Below are 9,508 nucleotides of genomic sequence, written 5' to 3' on the forward strand. Positions count from 1 at the left end.
TCACCTCAGAAGAGGTAAAGTATATACTATGACTTTGTTGACTCATTTTCACGCAGTTTTGCTCATTACTTTCCAGGTCTATGTGGAGACCTGCAAACAACTGAGAGCAAATAGCATATGAAAGTCTGCGGAATAAGCTAATGGGGATAACTGGTCATCTTTCAGAAAAAATAATGCTTGTGTAATTAAACAGGCAATAATTAATCACCCCTTCAAAAGTAAATTTCTGTTAAGCTCTTTGCCCATTACTACTTCGTTTTGAGAGCACATTTTGGGGGAAGTTATTGCAACGAACACATCTTCTGAACGAACACATCTTTTTATGGATAAGCAAGACTTACAACTTTTCAATTTTAGTGCCTGAATGTCTTCTCAGAATAGTATTATGAAGAGGTTGTACTGTTAGATTAGCTTCTTCTGACACTATGACCACAAAGTCTTTTTCATTTACATGCCCATCTGCGTACTACTACTCTTGGCTGAATGCACTGCTGTAGCAGGTTGGTTACAACCTATAACAGGAATGTTACAGCCACAAGGCAATGTCCTTCACATACTCAAGAAAAACTATTAAACCAATAAAAATAAAATGGGGTTCATGAATTTTTGCAAAATTATTCTATTTAGTAAGGGAAGACACCCAAAACACCGAGCTGATACTATGTCTATATCAATTACAAAGCCGTACATTTAGTCTTGATCAAAATGATTTGCAGGCTAGGAGTCCCATTGGATATATAGAAAATCTTAAACTTCTGGCTATAAAAATGTGAGCATTTCTCACGCACAAGGAGGCTGGTGCCACACTCCCTGTATGTTGAATGGGAAGTTGCCATCCTTTACCCTTTCTCAGTAACTGCAATGAACTACCTTCAATGTTTGTCTGGGTTTAGTTCCAGCAGCAGGAGGTTCTTCAAAGATACCATGTTTTAACACCATTTACAATAAAATCTTTAAGAGCGTACTGAAAAAAGAAACTCCCAAAAGACGTTTCTGATGGATGGAAAAAGTTTGATGCATTTTCTATTTCTAGGTATGGGAATGGAGAAGATTTATCAATTTTTCCTGAGGCTGACATGTAGGTTTGGTCCTGAAGGAGGTGTACAGAGGTGAACTATGATGTTGGTAACTACTACATGACAGCATGAATTACTCTGTCATTCTGACATAACCTCATGGCTCTGTAAGCTTAGGAGCTAGTCTGAGTGGATGACTACACGGATTAAGTATGGGCATGTGTGATCAAGAACATCAGCCGTAACATGGATGGTAATTCTAATATTTTACCATATTCATAGCATATAGAATCTGACACACAATCCCCTGTTATACATCCACTTGAACCCATAAAACTTGATTGGTGGCCTTTATGAAGTACAGTGAGAAAACATCCTGAGCTCCCTTTTAGAAAGCGGAATATAAGCAAAGATCTCATTTTCTTATGATCCATACACTTTGGGACATTTTCATAAATCAGCCATGAAATTTATTATAAAACCAAAGAGATTACATTTCCTTCTACTAACCAGAAAATGGTTTTGTTGTTTCCATTCCAGCTTGCAAAGACACAGAATCATCACTCATACCCAGTGTATGTGTGGGTATAAACACAGATATACATATGCATACATACATTACGAGGCTTTGAAATCTTAAATTTAAATAAAATCAAAAAGTATTTCTTTTATCAGGTTCTAACAATTCTCTAATTTTTCAAAAGGCACTGGCCCATAATGTAGTGTTATTGATCAGAACTGCTCAGAAGATAAAACTCTGTAGGGACTCCATCATGTCCAGAGAGAGTAGTTTTTCCTTGTAAAGCGCAAAGTTGATAGTACAGGGTGTAACAGACCCTGAAAAAAGCATCAGAGAGGCTATGCACAGAAAGAAGAAAATACATTCTGTGGAAGATTTGCCCATATATTAGCAAGAAAATGACTGTTTGACATTGATTCTTAGGAATTAAGAGCACTGTACAAACTGTGGTGAATTTCAGTTTAGTATTTTAGAGTATGAGAAATTGTTCAAATGATTGAGGTGGTTCTGAAACTGAGAGAAAGTGCAATGCAGAAGCTGTTAGCAGGAGCATATGGAGGGAGCAGACCAACAGTGGCAAATTATGCAGTGAATCCAGAGAAACCAAGATCTGTTTTACAGGCTATATGCAGAAAGGCAAAATAATTCAGAACAGTTTGGTGTTTTTTTTCAATGCCACTGAACCAGTCACCTCAGATGGCTCAGTGCCAGCCCCCTGGCATGTATATTCTTAATGTATAGTTTTCTATGATGCCTTTAGTAAAGACTTGCATCAATTACTTAAAATAAATATTCTTATCATTAACCTAATCAGAAAACTTTCAGTGTGCTGACTCTGTTCAGTGGAACAGATTTTTCTGTATTGCTAGCAAATCAGATTTACTCTTTTTGAACATGCCAGCTTTACAACAAGCAAGAAAGAAAACTGCATCTCAGACTGTCACTTAAAGCCTCATACTTTTAACCTCCTCCTTTCATCCAGAGCTCTTTACCTTTACTGACACCCTCTGGTCCCTATCTCTAAGTCAGGTTGAATTCATTCCAGCAGTGCTTCCAAAATTTACGTTTCCAAATCAATATTTTGTGGAGCACAGAACCGGACATTTTCTGAAGCCCCCATACATCATACTCACTGATTCCCCAATAGTTTACCATGTCAGCAACTTATTCAGGGGACTCGAGCAAATTTGCCAGTCATGACCTTCCTGTATTGAACCTGTGCTGACAGTCCTCGAAGTTATGCATTTCTTAAAAGTTGTCCTTTATTATTTCGTAACAGCAGAGTTTTTAATCATACCTTTTATCTTAGGTGCTAAGATATTTTCCTCCAGATCAGTTTTCAAAGCTGCTTTCTTTCAAATTTTCAGCTCTAATTCAGCCAGATTTTTTGTATTTTCTGTTTTCATTCTCAGTACATCTGCCCTTATTATAAAAGGAAGATCCTTTCCCCTCACATTTTAACCTAGAACTCAAGAATTTGCTCTTCAGCTTCATATTGACCAACAAACCTAAAATCTACACTCTCAGTCTCCAGATGTAGCTATCTACACACTCTTATATCACACTCTGCTAGTTCTGACTTTTTGCATGGGCATCTGCTTGTAAGTATATGAAACAGAAAAACTGCATGTTGAATAGCACACTTAAAACTATTTAGCTATTAGCACCTTCAAGAATGCTTAACCATTCATCCTCCTTTCTTTATACATTTGTTGCCTTCCAAGCCTTAGTCTTCTTAACCACATGTCTTAATCATTCACATAGTTAAAAGTATATTGCCACAGAGGACCACTGTACATGAAATATTCCTCAGTTATTATAGTTCATGTCTCAGTTTTCTGTCTTCCTTTCAGTATACCTCACACACCAAGCATCTTCCCTCCTAACAAGATAGATATTGAATGGGATTTGGGTTTTTTGGCTTTTTTTTAACTTGAAATTTTTCAAATAAAGGCTATAGTAATTAAAGTCAATATATGAAAATACATTTTTACGAATTCTAATAGATATTTTGATAGCACTTTAAAGTAACGGCCCAATTATTGCTAATTCTTTTGATACCCGCTGTAATAATATTAATCACAATGAACTGATCTTGCATTAATATTGATTGCCATAAAGTACTTCTGAAGGAGTTCTACTATAACTCAGCAAGAATTAATTGCATTTTTAATAATTAGAAAATGTCATCCACATTTTAATTATCAGGAATCCCCCTTAGCTTTTGGCTAACAGTGAACATGTAATTTATTTGTGGTTTCAAACTTTAGGGTGTCATCCAAAGCTCACTGAAGACTAGGGTAAATGCTGTGACTCAGAAGAATTTGGCATCGGGTCCTTCATTAAGAAATATTACTGAAAATGTTCCATTCAAGGAAAGTATTACTTTTAAATTAAAAAAAATAACAAACTTTGCAAAAGCTTTATGTTAATTTTTTAAAATATTGCAACACAGGAAACTTTATTCCTAAGTAGTCACATTACACTATGTTGTGTAACTTCTGTTTTATGAGGTTTCTGCTCAACCAGAATGAAACTAAACGTCTGAAGAAGCACAGATACAGTAATGGATGCAGAATTTTTTCCTGAGATAAAAACCTTTAAAACACAGTTTCATGCTCTGCGTTACAGAAATAACTCTCAGTTCATCTTCTAGCTAGCTCATAGCCATTCCACTAAGTCTTACCCACTGTCCTCACATCACCGAGGGAAAATCTGCGCATCTTCAGGTAATCCCATCTCCTCTGCCTGTCAGCAAAGGGGAACAGTCCAGGCACCACACTTTTCTAATTCCGGAGGTAATTGTTTATCCCAAAGCCAAGTACCATTCTGAACTTCATAGCAATACAACTTTTAGTGCATGACTATAAACTCAATACGCTAGGTGATTTTCTGTTTCACCCTCAAGCATTAGCACGGTAGCTCTCCCAAACATAAAAATTAGCACATTAAAACAGGCATTTTTTCTCCGGAGTACGTATTTGTTCTAAAAGCCTCGCATCAACTCTTCACAACTCATTCACTGCAGTAGTTTGCTAGCAAGTTAAACGACAGCAAACATATAGTAGATCACAGTAATTTCTGCTTCAACTTTTCCGCTCAATTACGACAACAATTTCAATGCAAGATTCAAAACAAAAAGCAAATCACATAAACCTGCTGCAGGAGCCCAAAAATGGGATCTCTCACCATTGCTGGCTCCACAGCGAACTGCTCACAGAGATGCCGCGATGGATATTACAACAAATAATCTGCACGCACTCCAAAGTCTAACCAGGGAAAACAGTGCCTGGCTGGGGGAACGGCAAAGGCACTTACCGCTGCTGTGGCACCGTCTCTCTCTCGCCCTGACTCTCAGTCTCTCTCTCCCATCCTCCTGACAGCCTCAAATATAGCAGTCCCTTATGGTGCCGAGCCTGTGGGGAGCAGAGGATTGCAGAGTTGGGTTTTTCCCCCTCCCTTTTTTTTTTTTTTTTTTTTTTTTTTTTTTCAAACGATCCAGCGGTAGCTCTCCAGACCCGACCGCCTCTCCTCCTCGCCCCGCTCACAGATGAAGAAACCCAGGTGAAGGCATCCGCGCCGGCGGCTCCCGCGAGCCCCTCCCGCCCCGCCGTGCCCCCTCCCGGCGGGGGGACCGAGGCACCTCCCCCGGCTGCTCCCGGGGGGGCGGCGGAGGCTCTGCCCGCCCCTGGCTGGACCTCTCTGTATGTATATATAACGTACAGATGTTGCCTATGTGTGTGCCATCTCACACCGCCGCCCGCGGCTCGCCCCTACCCCTAAGCGTACAAGGACTCCCCCCCGCCCCCCCCCCTTTCCTCCTCCCTCTCTTGCTCCTCGCCGCCTGCCTCCCCCATTTCCTCCTCCTCTCCACTGCTTGCCCCGGAGCGTGAAGGCAAGAAGGCGAGTTGGCGAGCGCTCTCCCCTGGGCTGCTGCTCGGCTTTAACCCAAGCCCCCAGCCTTTCCCAGAAACCACTTTCTGCCCCCATCCTCCCCTTACCACCCCTTCCCCATCCGCCTGCCAGGTAGATGATGTTGTTTTGGTTGGGTTGGGTTTTTTGGGTTTTTTTTCTGAAACGTATTTTATTCCCTTCACAGCGGTGATGACCCGCCTTACCCCCGCGCACTGCAGCCGGGGCCAAGCGCCGGGAGCCGCGGAGGCTGCCCGCTCCGCTCCGCACCGCACCCGCGCGATCTCCGCCTATATAGCACGGCTGCTGTAACTGAAACAACACCGGGGGCAGCAAGCCCAGGGCCAGCAGCTGCAACGCCGCGGCTCCGGCAGCCTCTTCCCTCCCTGTTCCCTTCCCCATCGCCCATCCGCTCTTATTGCGGCGCCCCGCCTCGCCCCATCTCCGGCGCTGCGCTACGCACTGCTGCGCCCTCCCCCGCCCCCGCGCAGCACCGCCCCCGCGGCCGCTGCGCGCCGGGCCCCGCGTAGGGCTGGCCGAGCTCCCGCCGCCGGCACCGCTCCTGCCACTTCGCCTTTTTCGTGTTCCCTTCGCCTTTTTCGTGTTCCTCGGCCGCTTCGTACTCATCCATACGTCTAGTGCGCGCTCCCACTCTGTGCCTTTAATGGCTACCCTCAGGATCTAGGCTGATGTTAATCCTTTTCTTCTCTTTTTTATTTTTTTTTTCTTTCCTGCAGCGATGAGAACTTTCAGATTTAACATTTAATACTTTTTTGCCCTTCAATACTTTTCTTTCCTTGCTTTTTTTTTCTTGCCTTCCTCAAGTAATTAGATCTCTTTATTTAACTTATGCATTAGCTGAGTGACTGTTGTCTAGTTCCTGATCGCCAAGATTTTTCTCTGCTTCAGTTACTCCATTTCAATGATTTAGGCTTTCTGAACCTGTATGATGTACAAATATATGTGTGTGCATTTTTCTTTACGAATTTGTCTTCGTATTTATTTATTTTCCCTATCCCAGGTATTTTCTGATTAATTTTTAGGAAATGTCCTTTATTTGTTTAAAATTCACAAGGAGGAAGAAATGTTTAATTTTGGAGTTTGCTGAGAGTGCTTACACAACTCTTAGTCTAGTCTTATATGAGTTTTTTTCTGTCTTTTGCTTGTCTTTTATATAGAAGCGTCTAGCATGATAACGTTATCAGTGATGAGTGACACAGCTGTATACACTTTTGTGGTCTTGTATACTATATGGAAGTCTGTCAGAGGATTTACAGCTCAATGTCACGTTGAATGAATTCTGTCCACTAATATCAGTGAGAATGAGCTGCAAAACCACCTTACTCTCAATTCCTTTTTTATTATTCTAAGACTGTAAATTTCTGCTCCATCACCATCTACCACTGTCTTAACTATCATAGTGAAAGACTGAGAATGAACCCACCGTTAGAAATGGACTTTGCATATGCTATCCCATACAACACAGAAGAAAATTATCTCCACAGCTGTGGATGGGTCTGTAGGTGTTTTTCTGTTGGGCAAGTAATGTTGCAACTTGACATACCAAAGCTTCTCTTCATTGACTCAATTCACGGAAAATTATCATCCGGTCATTATTTTCAGTGTTACTAGGTTACAAGACAGCATTTAATCAGAAGCCAGGAATAGTGACTGCATTAATTCTGATCTTATGAATAAATTATGAGGCTCCATTTCTCAATATTTCCAAAGTGAATGTTAAAGCCAGAAGCATTTTTGCTAATAAATGTATTTTTTGCAAACTGCATACATGACAACAGTGAGGAATTACTTGTGAAGATGTGACTTTCATTGGTTAATTGTTTTTACAGGTAGAGATGTAATTAAAAGAAATGCAGACTTTTTTAAGTCATAAAGACTGGACATTATGGCCTTTATCTTCCCTTGTTAAGATTATAGATCAGGGTTATTGGTAAAGACTACTATGAGGCATACATGCCATACCTGTTGGGCTACATTATTTTTGCTTTTAGCTCACTTTTACATAGAGTTCTTGATGAGGTACACATTTATTTTGAATAGCAACATTTTATGTTTGCTTCCTTCTTTTTAACTTCACATCAACAGTATTTCTACAAGGACATATTTTTACCTTTTCCTTTAAGATAATCAGGAGTGGACTGTATATGTATGAGTACAAGTTTCTTTGGAAACAAAATGGCACACAGCTTTTAAACTTAAAATTTCATTCGATTGTGTGTATCCTTTGCAAGGTCAGTTCTGGTTTTACTCTGTCACTGTAAGATCATGAGCTGGTTTATGGCATATATTTTCAATGTTTAATGCATAAACAGTGAATTATATTCATGGCTTTGTTACAGTATTATCACTGTTGTAGACTTTAAGTCAACCTAGCTGCCTTTTGTGTATATGATCTAGTTGTCTAACCACCTCCATAGAAATGCCCAGTGGGCAAGCAAACAGATGCAGCACATCTGCAGTCTGAGTTGTTTCTGAGCTTTTCTCTTATTTGTTTTGTACATCTTTCCTTTTCGTTCAGTCTCTCTTCTTTTAAGCAGAGCATATTGTATTCTTTCTCTTTGCCACATAGAAAGCTATCCGAGCAATACCATTATTATTGGGATATTTCACTGTTCTTTCTCATAAGCAAAAGAAAGACAGGGAGTGAATTTTGAGGGAAAACAACTGGCTGCGCCAATTTCTCCCTCACATCTGTGTCTGCCACAGCACTGGGGGTGTAGCTTTAAAGCACCAAGCGAGCTTCTCTTTCTCTTCCCCTCCCCATTTATAATGAGAAATTCCTTCAGGTACCTGAAGGACAGTATTTGACAAATCCTAGGTTTTTAAAGATATGCATTGGCCCTGTTCTAGTACATAACTGTATAATTTTAGTGGCAGCCACTATATTTTGTCCTCCCCTAGAACATCTGGATAGACTCATTCAGCTCCTCATGGCTGCATAATTAGAATTACGAGAAAAATTTGTAGGGGGATAAGCAGAATTGTGTGTAAATGTGACACATAATTCTTCAGGCCTTCGGCAAACAGCAGAGAAGATTCAGAGCCTACCATACAAGCTTTCAGTTATAGCAGCTAATTAACAAACTGGAGACGTTAGCAATGGGAAGAAGTTGCTGCATAAAATAAACCAAAAAGACCAACCTCTGGGGACCTGAGTCTCCTAAATTTTCAGAACTGGCAGAGAGATGACAGCTGGTCCAACATAGAGACTGGGAGGAAGTTAATCTACTTGAAAAAGTTTAGAAGCAGCAGAATTAAGCATGTTCCATATCACAGTTCTATGTCATGCCACAACTGTCTTTTTGATTCTGCAAGAGAAACTTGTAAACTGAAGGTATTGTTTCATTGAAGCATGGTCTAAGTAAGAGAGGATGACAGAGCTGTACTGCACTTAATCAAGCACCTCAAGAACGTTACGGAATGTTACTACCAAAACAATGGTCATCAAAGAGCAAACTTTGTGGGGGACAGGCTGGGAGTTCCCTTGTCTCCCCAGAAGCCTCAGGGAAGTTGCAGGTGTGAATATCTTAGCTTTACACCAAACCCATTTGTATGCTTATTCTCCACTGCAAGTTACTGGCTTTGTGAGGAACTGGTCCAAAGGAAACCAGAAGAACAGGTTCTTAAAAGTCAGTTTCCTGGCTACTGACAGAAGCAGGATAAACTGACCAGCAGAGAGGGATCCTCTTACTTTTCTGTGCATGCTTTGTGCAAGTGCAATATGGTTTTGAAGTTCAGAGGCAGAACAAAGATCAGAAGGGATTTGCAGATTCATATTCTCTCCCGGCTTTCCTAACCTTGTGAGAGATATACCTGGAACATCTGTTATGAGATTCAATGCATTGCTTTTGATGCTGTGATACAACTGTACTAGTTAGTATGCTGGGAAAAGCAAAACCATAATTTTCCTCATTCCTTCCAGCTTGATCTTCACCATATGCACAGGAAGGGTCTAGTGTTCCCTGGAGACTGATTTTACCTTCTACAAACATCGAGCAAAGCTTCTACTGCACATGGGAGTAAAATGCACAAAGGGGTA

The 9,508-nt window shown here is 40.8% G+C and overlaps 1 protein-coding gene across 3 annotated transcripts in view; it reads right to left on the bottom strand.

Moving 5' to 3' along the window:
- Positions 1-5,024, bottom strand: part of CNTN5 (contactin 5) — a 678,106-nt gene extending 673,082 nt beyond the window's left edge. For all 3 annotated transcript variants that reach the window (XM_055802997.1, XM_055802998.1, XM_055802996.1), the window contains exon 1: positions 4,855-5,024. The gene's annotated coding sequence lies outside the window, so the exon portion shown is untranslated. The remainder of the gene's footprint in view (positions 1-4,854) is intronic.
- Positions 5,025-9,508: the final 4,484 nt, after the last annotated feature.

This window comes from Falco peregrinus, chromosome 4, assembly GCF_023634155.1.
Source record: "Falco peregrinus isolate bFalPer1 chromosome 4, bFalPer1.pri, whole genome shotgun sequence".
NCBI classification, from domain to species: Eukaryota; Metazoa; Chordata; class Aves; order Falconiformes; family Falconidae; genus Falco; species Falco peregrinus.